Source organism: Xenopus tropicalis, chromosome 8 (assembly GCF_000004195.4).
Source record: "Xenopus tropicalis strain Nigerian chromosome 8, UCB_Xtro_10.0, whole genome shotgun sequence".
In the NCBI taxonomy this organism is placed as follows: domain Eukaryota; kingdom Metazoa; phylum Chordata; class Amphibia; order Anura; family Pipidae; genus Xenopus; species Xenopus tropicalis.
This window is the reverse complement of record NC_030684.2, coordinates 19,174,124-19,190,052: the sequence shown is the minus strand read 5'-3', so window position 1 is coordinate 19,190,052 and position 15,929 is coordinate 19,174,124. Positions and strand designations below refer to the sequence as shown.

General features: G+C 45.8%; 2 long non-coding RNA genes across 4 annotated transcripts in view; both read right to left on the bottom strand.

The window, feature by feature from the left end:
- Positions 1–4,538, bottom strand: part of LOC116406616 — a 78,556-nt gene extending 74,018 nt beyond the window's left edge. For all 3 annotated transcript variants that reach the window (XR_004219701.1, XR_004219702.1, XR_004219700.1), the window contains exon 1: positions 4,499–4,538. This is a non-coding gene — a long non-coding RNA (uncharacterized LOC116406616). The remainder of the gene's footprint in view (positions 1–4,498) is intronic.
- LOC101730489 overlaps positions 1–15,929 on the bottom strand; it is a 213,866-nt gene that overhangs the window by 179,943 nt on the left and 17,994 nt on the right. The window lies entirely within an intron of this gene.

Sequence of the window (15,929 nt, the reverse complement as noted above, 5' to 3'; positions counted from 1 at the left end):
ATGAATTGGCAGCGCCATGGGGCCCCCGAACAGTTTGATTACTAAATGTATATAGGATTACCACTATACTGTACCCCTGATACCATCTTGCCTTACTAATACTCACTCATCCCACAGTTACACTCTGTACCCCTAGAACCATCTTGCCTTACTAAACTCCACTATCCGCAGTTACACTCTGTCCCCTGAGACCATCATCGCCTTTTTTATACTCACTATCCCACAATCCCACAAGTTTACGCTCTGTACCCCGGATCACCATTTTGCCTTACTATACTCACTATCCACAGTTACACTCTATACCCCTGGAGACCATCTTGCCATTACATACTCCAACTCATCCCACAGTTATACTCTGATGGACCCCTGATACCATCTTGCCTTCCTATACGCTCACCTATCCCCAACAGTTACACCTCTGTACACCTGAGGACCAATCTTGCCTGTACTAACTCACTTAAATCCCACAGTACACTCTGTACCCCTGATACCATCTTGCCTTACTATACTCACTATCCCACATTAACTCTGTACCCCTGATACCATCTTGCCTTACTATACTCACTATCCCACAGTTACACTCTGTACCCCCTGATACCATCTTGCCTTACTATACTCACTATCCCACAGTTACACTCTGTACCCTGACATCATCTTGTCTTACTATACTTAAGAGGTCATATGACTTAATTGGTACCTAATGTGGTTAATATGTACCTAATGGGGCTATAAAACATACAGGGAGCCATAGATACAGATAAGAGGGCAACCAACCTACTATATACTGTAAGTATCTACTGTACTGTAATGATTGGAAGGAAGTAGAATATTGCTTTGCTCCAAAGGCCACAATGCAACAGCATGGCTAAAGCCCCTTCAGCAGCTCCGTATTATAATTATTCTTATTCTCTATAGCCGAACAGTCCCTCACTCTGCTGTGCTGTAACTATGCTAACTGTTCAGCAATAGCAACTAAGATAATGAGAATACGGAGCTGCTGAAGCACAGATGGGTCAGTGAGCTCTAAAGAGAAATATGTGAGCCATAATGCGTCCAGCTCCCACTTTAATATGCCTTTCCCAGTGCCCCCTGTTTCTCACCCCAATGGGCTATGTGCCCAAAACCCCATAGCCAGTTTATTTGCAGTGCCAACATCATGTATAATGCCCACAGGGCACATAGCCAGTTTATATGCATTGCCAACATCATGTATAATGCCCACAGGGCACACAGCCAGTATTTATGCAGTGCCAACATCATGTATAATGCCCACAGGGCACACAGCCAGTATATATGCAGCGCCAACATCATGTATAATGCCCACAGGGCACACAGCCAGTATATATGCCGTGCCAACATCATGTATAATGCCCACAGGGCACACAGCCAGTATATATGCAGCGCCAACATCATGTATAATGCCCACAGGGAACACAGCCAGTATATATGAAGCACCAACATCATCTATAATGCCCACAGGGCACACAGCCAGTATATATGCAGCGCCAACATCATGTATAATGCCCACAGGGCACACAGCCAGTATATATGCTGTGCCAACATCATGTATAATGCCCACAGGGAACACAGCCAGTATATATGCAGTGCCAACATCATGTATAATGCCCACAGGGAACACAGCCAGTATATATGCAGTGCCAACATCATGTATAATGCCCACAGGGAACGCAGTTAGTATATATGCAGTGCCAATACCATCTATAATGCCCGCAGGGGACACAGCCAGTATATATGCAGTGCCAACATCATGTATAATGCCCACAGGGCACACAGCCAGTATATATGCTGTGCCAACATCATGTATAATGCCCACAGGGAACACAGCCAGTATATATGCAGTGCCAACATCATGTATAATGCCCACAGGGAACGCAGTTAGTATATATGCAGTGCCAATACCATCTATAATGCCCGCAGGGGACACAGCCAGTATATATGCAGTGCCAACATCATGTATAATGCCCACAGGGCACACAGCCAGTATATATGCAGTGCTAACATCATATATAATGCCCAAAGGGCTCACAGCCAGTATATATGCAGTGCCAACATCATATATAATGCCCACAGGGAACACAGCCAGTATATCTGTAGTGCCAACATCATGTATAATTCCCACAGGGCACACAGCCAGTATATATGCAGTACCAACATCATATATAATGCCCACAGGGCACACAGCCGGTATATATGCAGTGCCAACATCATCTATAATGCCCACAGGACAAATAGCCAGTATATATGCAGTACCAACATCATATATAATGCCCGCAGGGCACAAAGCCGGTATATATGCAGTGCCAACATCATGTATAATGCCCACAGGACACATAGCCAGTATATATGCAGTGCCAACATCATGTATAATGCCAACAGGGCACACAGTCAGTATATATGCAGCGCCAACATCATGCATAATGCCCACAGGGCACACAGCTAGTATATATGCAGCGCCAACATCATGTATAATGCAAACAGGGCACACAGCCAGTATATATGCAGTGCCAATACCATCTATAATGCCCGCAGGGGACACAGCCAGTATATATGCAGTGCCAACATCATTTATAATGCCCACAGGGCACACAGTCAGTATATCTGTAGTGCCAACATCATGTATAATTCCCACAGGGCACACAGCCAGTATATATGCAGTACCAACATCATATATAATGCCCACAGGGCACACAGCCGGTATATATGCAGTGCCAACATCATCTATAATGCCCGCAGGGCACAAAGCCGGTATATATGCAGTGCCAACATCATGTATAATGCCCACAGGACACATAGCCAGTATATATGCAGTGCCAACATCATGTATAATGCCCACAGGGCACACAGTCAGTATATATGCAGCGCCAACATCATTCATAATGCCCACAGGGCACACAGCTAGTATATATGCAGCGCCAACATCATGTATAATGCCAACAGGGCACACAGCTAGTATATATGGAGCGCCAACATCATGTATAATGCTCACAGGGCACACAGACGGTATATATGCAGTGCCAACATCATGTATAAAGCCCACAGGGGACACAGCCAGTATATATGCAGTGCCAACATCATGTATAAAGCCCACAGGGCACACAGACGGTATATATGCAGTGCCAACATCATGTATAATGCCCACAGGGCACACAGCCAGTATATATGCAGCGCCAACATCATGCATAATGCCCACACGGCACACAGCTATATATATGCAGCGCCAACATCATTTATAATGCCAAAAGGGCACACAGCTAGTATATATGCAGTGCCAACATCATGTATAATGCCCACAGGGCACACAGCTAGTATATATGCAGCGCCAACATCATGTATAATGCCAACAGGGCACACAGCCAGTATATATGCAGTGCCAACACCATCTATAATGCCCACAGGGCACACAGCCAGTATATATGCAGTGCCAACACCATCTATAATGCCCACAGGGCACACAGCCAGTATATATGCAGTGCCAACACCATCTATAATGCCCACAGGGCACACAGCCAGTATATATGCAGTGCCAACATCATGTATAATGCCCACAGGGAACACAGCCAGTATATATGCAGCGCCAACATCATGTATAATGCCCACAGGGCACACAGCCAGTATATATGCAGTGCCAACATCATGTATAATGCCCACAGGGCACACAGACAGTGTATATGCAGTGCCAACATCATGTATAATGCCCACAGGGCACATAGCCAGTATATATGCAGCGCCAACATCATGTATAATGCCCAAATAATATATTATGCCAACAGAAAGCAAAGTAAAAACACATGTACATTTCATGGCTGATGCCCTTGAATATATAGTGAAGGGAAAAGAAGAGCAAGTTGGTGGCACAGTGGCACTTTGGGGCTGGGAAAGAAGCGTGACAGAGAAAGAAGGTTACGTTTGGTGGGAGAGGTGGAAAGGAGTTATCAGAATAGCGGTCAGGGAAACAGGGAGTTTAAAGGGAGGGCACTGGGGATTTAGAGAGAAGGTGGCATCAAGGGGTTTATAGTGCCATGTCTGGGGGCAGAGGCAAAAGAGGTTTTGTAAATGTGTAGCAGGAAATGATAAAATATTAATGGGTTAGGGCACCGGCACACAGGGCGTTTTCTTACCCACGATAAACTGAGATACCGCGGGCGAAGAAACGTCCCTAGTTCCCTTCTCACAGGCAATAATGGAAATCGCCGGTGGGGAAACCTACAATGCGCTTCCGCTTTCCTAAGTTGCCTCGCGGGGAATCTTTGGGCGACTTGAGAAACCAGTGATTTACATTATTGCCAATGGGAAAGCATTTTCAGGAGAGCAGTCGCCGGCGGTAGCGCAGATTTACTGCAGGCGACTAATCTCCTAGTGTGCCATCATCCTTACCAGGGAGTTGGTAGGGGACAGAGGCAGAGGGGGCTGAAGAGAGACAGCAGGGAGCAAACACACTGCTAAGGGTTAATATAGAGGGATTTCTCTCCATACTCACCCCCTGCAGCTCCTCTCTGATCCTTCTTCTCTCCTGCTCATGGTATGTGCCCCCACCTGTATAGTCTGGCCAGAAATGGGCCCCTACCCTGATGTACCGCTCCATTAACTCCACACATGCTGAAAAGATTCCTAGGGAAAATGGGCAATAAGCATTCCATTAACTCCACACATGCTGGTACGATTCCTTGGAAAAGGGCAACAGGCATTCCATTAACTCCACCACCATGCCGGTACGATCCTTGGAAAGGGCAATCAAGCATTCCATTAACTCCACACATGCCGGTACGATCCTTGGAAAAAGGGGCAATAAGCATTCAATTAACTCACCACGTGCTGGTCGAATCCTTGGAAAAGGGCAATAAGCATTCCATTAACTCCAGCACATGCCGGTACGATTCCCTTGGAAAAGGGGCAATAAGCATTCCATTAACTCCACACGTGCCGGTACGATCCTTGGAAAAGGGGCAATAAGCATTCCATTAACTCACACGTGCCGGTACGATCTTGGAAAAAGGGCAATAAGCATTCCATTAACTCCACACATGCCGGTACGATCCTTGGAAAAAGGGCAACAAGCATTCCATTAACTCCACACGTGCCGGTACGATCCTTGGAAAAAGGGCAACAAGCATTCCATTAACTCCACACATGCTGGTACGATCCTTGGAAAAAGGGCAATAAGCATTCCATTAACCCCACACGTGCCGGTACGATCCTTGGAAAAGGGCAATAAGCATTCCATTAACTCCACACGTGCCGGTACGATCCTTGGAAAAAGGGCAATAAGCATTCCATTAACTCCACACATGCCGGTACGATCCTTGGAAAAAGGGCAACAAGCATTCCATTAACTCCACACATGCTGGTACGATCCTTGGAAAAAGGGCAACAAGCATTCCATTAACTCCACACATGCCGGTACGATCCTTGGAAAAAGGCAATAAGCATTCCATTAACTCCACACATGCCGGTACGATCCTTGGAAAATGGGGAATAAACAGTCCATTAACTCCAGAAATGCCTGGAAGATTGGAAAATGGGAAATGAACACTTTGTTAACACCACACAAAATACACTAATTATACACACAGTGAGAAGCAGTGAGAACCATAGCTTCAAATCCATTAAATACACTGATCTCTGAAACCCCAGACCCCTTACCCTTTCAAAAAGCAGGTCTCCTGTAGGCTGCCTTATGTTTTACCTGAAGATCTTAGCATGATAGAGTTCAAAAAGATCTCAGAAATCTTTTCTGCTGCCAAATGTTCTCAGGAGCCCCACCTTGTGGTAGGCAGGAGAATAGTACCCAAGCAGGAGAAACCCCTTTAGCTCTTATGAGACTTGGGCCCTATTGGCTATTGGTACCTACACACCAATATTACAACTAAAAAGAAATATATATTAGTTGGTTCAAGAATAAAAATTGAAATGGTAGAGTGAATTATTTCCAATGTAAAAAGTGTAATTCAGAAATAAAGTACCCCATACCTATCAAGTCACAATTCTTTCAGAAGTATAAATGAGGTGCCAACTAGTGATGAGCGAATATGTCCTTTTTTGCAAAAATTTTTGAGATGGAGATGTGATTTTTACGGGGGGCAACTTTTTTTTGCGCACAACTCTTTTCATTTGTTGTGTAACATTTTTTTCTCACTCAAAAAACATTTAAGTCAATAGGAGCTTTTTTTCTCCTCAATTTTACATTGAGCTTTTGGTTTTGTTTTTTTTACGCAACTTTGTTCTCCAAATACATTATAATCAAATTTCTTTTGTAGCAAGTTTTGCCCCAGTTTCAAGGAAAAAATTCACTATGGCGAAATGTGGCGAAATGTGGAATGTTACTGTGAATCCACATGTAGCAAAAAAATGAGCTCATCACTAGTGCCAATAGCTTTCTTTAGATGTGAACTGGAGAGGGACATGGAAAGCTCTAGCTATGGCTCTGCAAGGCCCCGGCTCTTCTATAAAGCACAATAGCCTAATTGTACCCCAACATTCCAGCATTCCCAATGCCCGTCATACTTTTATTACATCCGATGACTCTGTCTCTGGCCTTATCAGTTACCTTCCCCTTCATGCCAACTCTGTCCTCCTTCCTTTCTGTGACCTGTCAGCACCCCCACAATGCACCACATTAGAATCCCGCAGGTCTGTCCCATCTTCCTCTTCCCTCAAAAATGAATAAACTCCCTAGCGCAACATTGCGGGTTCTTTCTTGCCTGGACTTGGAACAGTAGCAGGAAGGTTGTGTTGAGGCAGAACTTTGCTCTGAATGGGTGAGTGCTACAGGGTAGGGCTAAACGCTGCTTTTGGATTCAGGTTCCATCCCGCTAACTCTACATTATAAGTTATATAACGGGTAAACAACATGCAGACGCGGTGGATTTGTTTGCCGAAATGCATACTCACGTGTTTCAGCACTGAAATCCGCTGTGTGCACCTTGCCGATACAGTGGCTCAGGGATTGGGCATATCTGAAAGCTGATTGGATTCTAGTGGTTGATTCTTGGCCTTTTGGCCCTTTTATTTTAAAATCCCATAAAATTACTCTAGAAAGCCCCCCAGAATAACATGCCTTTCTCCCTGCATCCAGATTTATTATGTTTACAAGCAGCTGAACTGCAGCTCTTTTACAGACTTGTCTAGCATATTTAATAATAGAATTACACAGCGGGGAAGAAAAGAAGCATAGAATCCGGCATTAGTGTGTAGCCATACATTTATTTTGCCCCCACTTTCCTTCCTGTGTACCTGTGCCAGCATCCAGCATTAATGTGTTGCCATGTATTTATTTAGCCCCCATTTTCTGCCCCGTGTACCTGTGTCAGCATCCAGCATTAGTGTGTAGCCATATATTTATATAGCCCCCACTTTCCATCCCGTGTACCTGTGCCAGCATCCAGCATTGCTGTGTAGCCATATATTAATTTAGCCCCCACTTTCTGCCCCGTGTACCTGTGTCAGCATCCAGCATTAGTGTGTAGCCATATATTTATTTAGCCCCCACTTTCCATCCTGTGTACCTGTGCCAGCATCCAGCGTTAATGTGTTGCCATATATTTATTTAGCCCCCACTTTCTGCCCCGTGAACCTGTGTAAGCATCATGCATTAGTGTGTAGCTATATATTTATTTAGCCCCCACTTTCCATCCTGTGTACCTGTGCCAGCATCCAGCATTAGTGTGTAGCCATATATTTATGTAGCCCCCACTTTCTGCCCCATGTACCTGTGCCAGCATCCAGCATTAGTGTGTAGCCATATATTTATTTAGCCCCCACTTTCTGCCCCATGTACCTGTGCCAGCATCCAGCATTAGTGTGTAGCCATATATTTATTTAGCCCCCACTTTCTGCCCCATGTACCTGTGCAAGCATCCAGCATTAGTGTGTAGCTACATATTTATTTAGCCCCCACTTTCCATCCTGTGTACCTGTGCCAGCATCCAGCATTAGTGGGTAGCCATATATTTATTTAGCCCCCACTTTCTGCCCCGTGTACCTGTGCCAGCATCAAGCATTAGTGTGTCGCCATATATTTATTTAGCCCCCCACTTTCTGCCCCATGTACCTGTGCCAGCATCCAGCATTGCTGTGTAGCCATATATGTATTTAACCCCCACTATCTGCCCCGTGTACCTGTGTAAGTATCCAGCATTAGTGTGTAGCCATATATTTATTTAGCCCCCACTTTCTGCCCCGTGTACCTGTGCCAGCATCAAGCATTAGTGTGTAGCCATATATTTATTTAGCCCCCACTTTCTGCCCCGTGTACCTGTGCAAGCATCCAGCATTGCTGTGTAGCCATATATTTATTTAGCCCCCACTTTCCATCCTGTGTACCTGTGCCAGCATCCAGCGTTAATGTGTTGCCATATATTTATTAAGCCCCCACTTTCTGCCCCGTGAACCTGTGTAAGCATCATGCATTAGTGTGTAGCTATATATTTATTTAGCCCCCACTTTCCATCCTGTGTACCTGTGCCAGCATCCAGCATTAGTGTGTAGCCATATATTTATTTAGCCCCCACTTTCTGCCCCGTGTACCTGTGCCAGCATCCAGCATTACTGTGTAGCCATATATTTATTTAGCCCCCACTTTCTGCCCCGTGTACCTGTGCCAGCATCCAGCATCCAGCTGTGTAGCCATATAATTATTTAAACCCCCACTTTCTGCCCCGTGTACCTGTGCCAGCATCAAGCATTAGTGTGTAGCCATATATTAATTTAGCCCCCACTTTCTGCCCAGTGTACCTGTGCCAGCATCCAGCATTAGTGTGTAGCCATATATTTATTTAGCCCCCACTTTCTGCCCCGTGTACCTGTGCCAGCATCCAGCATTAGTGTGTAGCCATATATTTATTTAGCCCCCACTTTCTGTCCCGTGTACCTGTGCCAGCATCCAGCATTACTGTGTAGCCATATAATTATTTAGCCCCCACTTTCTGCCCGTGTACCTGTGCCAGCATCCAGCATTAGTGTGTAGCCATTATGTTTATTTAGCCCCCACTTCCATTCTGTGTACCTGCGCCAAGAATAAGCATTACTGTGTAGCCATATTATTATTTAGCCCCCACTTTCTGCCCCGTGTACCTGGTCCAGCATTAGTGTGTAGCCATATATATATTTAGCCCCCACTTTCTGCCCCATGTACCTGTGCCAGCATCAAGCATTAATGTGTTGCCATATATTTATTTAGCCCCCACATTCTGCCCCGTGTACCTGTGCCAGCATCCAGCATTAATGTGTTGCCATATATTTATTTAGCCCCCACTTTCTGCCCCGTGTACCTGTGTCAGCATCATGCATACGTGTGTAGCCATATATTTATTTAGCCCCCACTTTCAATCCCGTGTACCTGTGCCAGCATCCAGCATTGCTGTGTAGCCATATATTTATTTAGCCCCCCACTTTCTGCCCCGTGTACCTGTGTCAGCATCATGCATACGTGTGTAGCCATATATTTATTTAGCCCCCACTTTCTATCCCGCGTACATGTGCCAGTATCCTGCATAAGTGTGTAGCCATATTATTATTTAGCCCCCACTTTCTGCCCTGTGTACCTGGTCCAGCATTAGTGTGTAGCCATATATTTATTTAGCCCCCACTTTCCATCCCGTGTACCTGTGCCAGCATCCAGCATTACTGTGTAGCCATATAATTATTTAAACCCCCACTTTCTGCCCCGTGTACCTGTACCAGCATCAAGCATTAATGTGTAGCCATATATTTATTTAGCCCCCACTTTCTGCCCCGTGTACCTGTGTCAGCATCCAGCATTAGTGTGTAGCCATATATTTATTTAGCCCCCACTTTCCATCCCGTGTACCTGTGCCAGCATTAGTGTGTAGCCCTATATTTATTTAGCCCCCACTTTCTGCCCTGTGTACCTGTGCCAGCATCCAGCATTAGTGTGTAGCCATATATTTATTTAGCCCCCACTTTCCATCCCGTGTACCTGTGCCAGCATCCAGCATTGCTGTGTAGCCATATATTTATTTAACCCCCACTTTCTGCCCCGTGTACCTGTGTCAGCATCCAGCATTAGTGTGTAGCCATATATTTATTTAGCCCCCACTTTCTGCCCTGTGAACCTGTGTCAGCATCCAGCATTAGTGTGTAGCCATATATTTATTTAGCCCCCACTTTCTGCCCCGTGTACCTGTGTGAGCATCCAGCATTAGTGTGTAGCCATATATTTATTTACCCCCACTTTCTGCCCCATGTACCTGTGCCAGCATCCAGCATTAGTGTGTAGCCATATATTTATTTAGCCCCCACTTTCTATCCCGTGTACATGTGCCAGTATCCTGCATTAGTGTGTAGCCATATATTTATTTAGCCCCCACTTTCCATCCCGTGTACCTGTGCCAGCATCCAGCATTAGTGTGTAGCCATATATTTATTTAGCCCCACTTTCTGCCCCATGTACCTGTGCCAGCATCCAGCATTAGTGTGTAGCCATATATTTATTTAGCCCCCACTTTCCATCCCGTGTACCTGTGCCAGCATCCAGCATTAGTGTGTAGCCATATATTTATTTAGCCCCACTTTCTGCCCCATGTACCTGTGCCAGCATCCAGCATTAGTGTGTAGCCATATATTTATTTAGCCCCACTTTCTGCCCCATGTACCTGTGCCAGCATCCAGCATTAGTGTGTAGCCATATATTTATTTAGCCCCCACTTTCCATCCCGTGTACCTGTGCCAGCATCCAGCATTGCTGTGTAGCCATAAATTTATTTAATCCCCACTTTCTGCCCCGTGTACCTGTGTTAGCATCCAGCATTAGTGTGTAGCCATATATTTATTTAGCCCCCACTTTCTGCTCCGTGTACCTGTGCCAGCATCCAGCATTAGTGTGTAGCCATATATTTATTTAGCCCCCACTTTCCATCCCGTGTACCTGTGTCAGCATCATGCATAAGTGTGTAGCCATATATTTATTTAGCCCCCACTTTCCATCCCGTGTACCTGTGCCAGCATCCAGCATTGCTGTGTAGCCATATATTTATTTAACCCCCACTTTCCATCCCGTGTACCTGTGTCAGCATCATGCATAAGTGTGTAGCCATATATTTATTTAGCCCCCACTTTCCATCCCGTGTACCTGTGCCAGCATCCAGCATTAGTGTGTAGCCATATATTTATTTAGCCCCCACTTTCTGCCCTGTGTACCTGTGTCAGCATCCAGCATTAGTGTGTAGCCATATATTTATTTAGCCCCCACTTTCTGCCCCATGTACCTGTGCCAGCATCCAGCATTAGTGTGTAGCCATATATTTATTTAGCCCCCACTTTCTGCCCCATGTACCTGTGCCAGCATCCAGCATTAGTGTGTAGCCATATATTTATTTAGCCCCCACTTTCCATCCCGTGTACCTGTGTCAGCATCATGCATAAGTGTGTAGCCATATATTTATTTAGCCCCCACTTTCCATCCCGTGTACCTGTGCCAGCATCCAGCATTGCTCTGTAGCCATATATTTATTTAACCCCCACTTTCTGCCCCGTGTACCTGTGCCAGCATCCAGCATTAGTGTGTAGCCATATATTTATTTAGCCCCCACTTTCTGCCCTGTGTACCTGTGTCAGCATCCAGCATTAGTGTGTAGCCATATATTTATTTAGCCCCCACTTTCTGCCCCATGTACCTGTGCCAGCATCCAGCATTAGTGTGTAGCCATATATTTATTTAGCCCCCACTTTCTGCCCCGTGTACCTGTGTAAGCATCCAGCATTAGTGTGTAGCCATATATTTATTTAGTCCCCACTTTCTGCCCCGTGTACCTGTGCCAGCATCAAGCATTAGTGTGTAGCCATATATTTATTTAGCCCCCACTTTCTGCCCCGTGTACCTGTGTAAGCATCCAGCATTAGTGTGTAGCCATATATTTATTTAGCCCCCACTTTCCATCCCGTGTACCTGTGCCAGCATCAAGCATTAGTGTGTGGCCATATATTTATTTAGCCCCCACTTTCCATCCCGTGTACCTGTGCCAGCATCCAGCATTAGTGTGTAGCCATATATTAATTTAGCCCCCACTTTCTGCCCCATGTACCTGTGCCAGCATCCAGCATTAATGTGTTGCCATATATTTATTTAGCCCCCACTTTCTGCCCCGTGTACCTGTGTCAGCATCCAGCATTAGTGTGTAGCCATATATTTATTTAGCCCCCACTTTCTGCCCCGTGTACCTGTGCCAGCATCAAGCATTAATGTGTTGCCATATATTTATTTAGCCCCCACTTTCTGCCCCGTGTACCTGTGCCAGCATCCAGCATTAGTGTGTAGCCATATATTTATTTAGCCCCTACTTTCTGTCCCGTGTACCTGTGCCAGCATCCAGCATTACTGTGTAGCCATATAATTATTTAGCCCCCACTTTCTGCCCCGTGTACCTGTGCCAGCATCCAGCATTAGTGTGTAGCCATATGTTTATTTAGCCCCCACTTTCCATTCTGTGTACCTGCGCCAAGAATAAGCATTACTGTGTAGCCATATTATTATTTAGCCCCCACTTTCTGCCCCGTGTACCTGGTCCAGCATTAGTGTGTAGCCATATATATATTTAGCCCCCACTTTCTGCCCCATGTACCTGTGCCAGCATCCAGCATTAATGTGTTGCCATATATTTATTTAGCCCCCCACTTTCTGCCCCGTGTACCTGTGTCAGCATCATGCATACGTGTGTAGCCATATATTTATTTAGCCCCCACTTTCAATCCCGTGTACCTGTGCCAGCATCCAGCATTGCTGTGTAGCCATATATTTATTTAGCCCCCCACTTTCTGCCCCGTGTACCTGTGTCAGCATCATGCATACGTGTGTAGCCATATATTTATTTAGCCCCCACTTTCTATCCCGTGTACATGTGCCAGTATCCTGCATAAGTGTGTAGCCATAATATTATTTAGCCCCCACTTTCTGCCCTGTGTACCTGGTCCAGCATTAGTGTGTAGCCATATATTTATTTAGCCCCCACTTTCCATCCCGTGTACCTGTGCCAGCATCCAGCATTGCTGTGTAGCCATATAATTATTTAAACCCCCACTTTCTGCCCCGTGTACCTGTACCAGCATCCAGCATTAATGTGTAGCCATATATTTATTTAGCCCCCACTTTCTGCCCCGTGTACCTGTGTCAGCATCCAGCATTAGTGTGTAGCCATATATTTATTTAGCCCCCACTTTCCATCCCGTGTACCTGTGCCAGCATTAGTGTGTAGCCCTATATTTATTTAGCCCCCACTTTCTGCCCTGTGTACCTGTGCCAGCATCCAGCATTAGTGTGTAGCCATATATTTATTTAGCCCCCACTTTCCATCCCGTGTACCTGTGCCAGCATCCAGCATTGCTGTGTAGCCATATATTTATTTAACCCCCACTTTCTGCCCCGTGTACCTGTGTCAGCATCCAGCATTAGTGTGTAGCCATATATTTATTTAGCCCCCACTTTCTGCCCTGTGTACCTGTGCCAGCATCCAGCATTAGTGTGTAGCCATATATTTATTTACCCCCACTTTCTGCCCCATGTACCTGTGCCAGCATCCAGCATTAGTGTGTAGCCATATATTTATTTAGCCCCACTTTCTGCCCGTGTTGAACCTGTGCCAGCATCCAGCATTTAGGTGTAGCCATATATTTATTTAGCCCCCACTTTCTGCCCGATGTACCTGTGGAGCATCCAGCATTAGTGTGTAGCCATATATTTATTTAGCCCCCACTTTCTGCCCCATGTACCTGTGCCAGCATCCAGCATTAGTGTGTAGCCATATATTTATTTAGCCCCCACTTTCTGCCCGTGTACCTGTGCCAGCATCCTGCATTAGTGGTGAGCCATATATTTATTTAGCCCCCACTTTCCATCCCGTGTACCTGTGCCAGCATCCAGCATTAGTGTGTAGCCATATATTTATTTAGCCCCCACTTTCTATCCCGTGTACATGTGCCAGTATCCTGCATTAGTGTGTAGCCATATATTTATTTAGCCCCCACTTTCCATCCCGTGTACCTGTGCCAGCATCCAGCATTAGTGTGTAGCCATATATTTATTTAGCCCCACTTTCTGCCCCATGTACCTGTGCCAGCACCAGCATTAGTGTGTAGCCATATATTTATTTAGCCCCCACTTTCCATCCCGTGTACCTGTGCCAGCATCCAGCATTAGTGTGTAGCCATATATTTATTTAGCCCCACTTTCTGCCCCCATGTACCTGTGCCAGCATCCAGCATTAGTGTGTAGCCATATATTTATTTAGCCCCACTTTCTGCCCCATGTACCTGTGCCAGCATCCAGCATTAGTGTGTAGCCATATATTTATTTAGCCCCCACTTCCATCCCGTGTACCTGTGCCAGCATCCAGCATTGCTGTGTAGCCATAATTTATTTATCCCCCACTTTCTGCCCCGTGTACCTGTGTTAGCATCCAGCATTAGTGTGTAGCCATATATTTATTTAGCCCCCACTTTCTGCTCCGTGTACCTGTGCCAGCATCCAGCATTAGTGTGTAGCCATATATTTATTTAGCCCCACTTTCTGCCCCGTGTACCTGTGCCAGCATCCAGCATTAGTGTGTAGCCATATATTTATTTAGCCCCCACTTTCTGCCCCGTGTACCTGTGCCAGCATCCAGCATTAGTGTGTAGCCATATATTTATTTAGCCCCCACTTTCTGCCCCGTGTACCTGTGCCAGCATCCAGCATTAGTGTGTAGCCATATATTTATTTAGCCCCCACTTTCTGCCCCGTGTACCTGTGCCAGCATCCAGCATTAGTGTGTAGCCATATATTTATTTAGCCCCCACTTTCTGCCCCGTGTACCTGTGCCAGCATCCAGCATTAGTGTGTAGCCATATATTTATTTAGCCCCCACTTTCTGTCCCGTGTACCTGTGCCAGCATCAAGCATTAGTGTGTAGCCATATATTTATTTAGCCCCCACTTTCTGTCCCGTGTACCTGTGCCAGCATCCAGCATTGGTGTGTAGCCATATATTTATTTAGCCCCCACTTTCTGCCCCGTGTACCTGTGCCAGCATCCAGCATTAGTGTGTAGCCATATATTTATTTAGCCCCCACTTTCTGCCCTGTGTACCTGTGTCAGCATCCAGCATTAGTGTGTAGCCATATATTTATTTAGCCCCCACTTTCTGCCCCATGTACCTGTGCCAGCATCCAGCATTAGTGTGTAGCCATATATTTATTTAGCCCCCACTTTCTGCCCGTGTACCTGTGTAAGCATCCAGCATTAGTGTGTAGCCATATATTTATTTAGTCCCCACTTTCTGCCCCGTGTACCTGTGCCAGCATCAAGCATTAGTGTGTGGCCATATATTTATTTAGCCCCCACTTTCCATCCCGTGTACCTGTGCCAGCATCCAGCATTAGTGTGTAGCCATATATTAATTTAGCCCCCACTTTCTGCCCCATGTACCTGTGCCAGCATCCAGCATTAATGTGTTGCCATATATTTATTTAGCCCCCACTTTCTGCCCCGTGTACCTGTGTCAGCATCCAGCATAGTGTGTAGCCATATATTTATTTAGCCCCCACTTCTTGCCCCGTGTACCTGTGCCAGCATCAAGCATTAATGTGTTGCCATATATTTATTTAGCCCCCACTTCTGCCCCGTTGTACCTGTGCCAGCATTCCAGCATTAGTGTGTAGCCATATATTTATTTAGCCCCCACTTTCTGTCCCGTGTACCTGTGCCAGCATCCAGCATTACTGTGTAGCCATATAATTATTTAGCCCCCACTTTCTGCCCGTGTTACCTGTGCCAGCAGTCCAGCATTAGTGTGTAGCCATATGTTTATTTAGCCCCCACTTTCCATTCTGTGTACCTGCGCCAGAATAAGCATTACTGTGTAGCCAATTATTATTTAGCCCCCACTTTCTGCCCCGTGTACCTGGTCCAGCATTAGTGTGTAG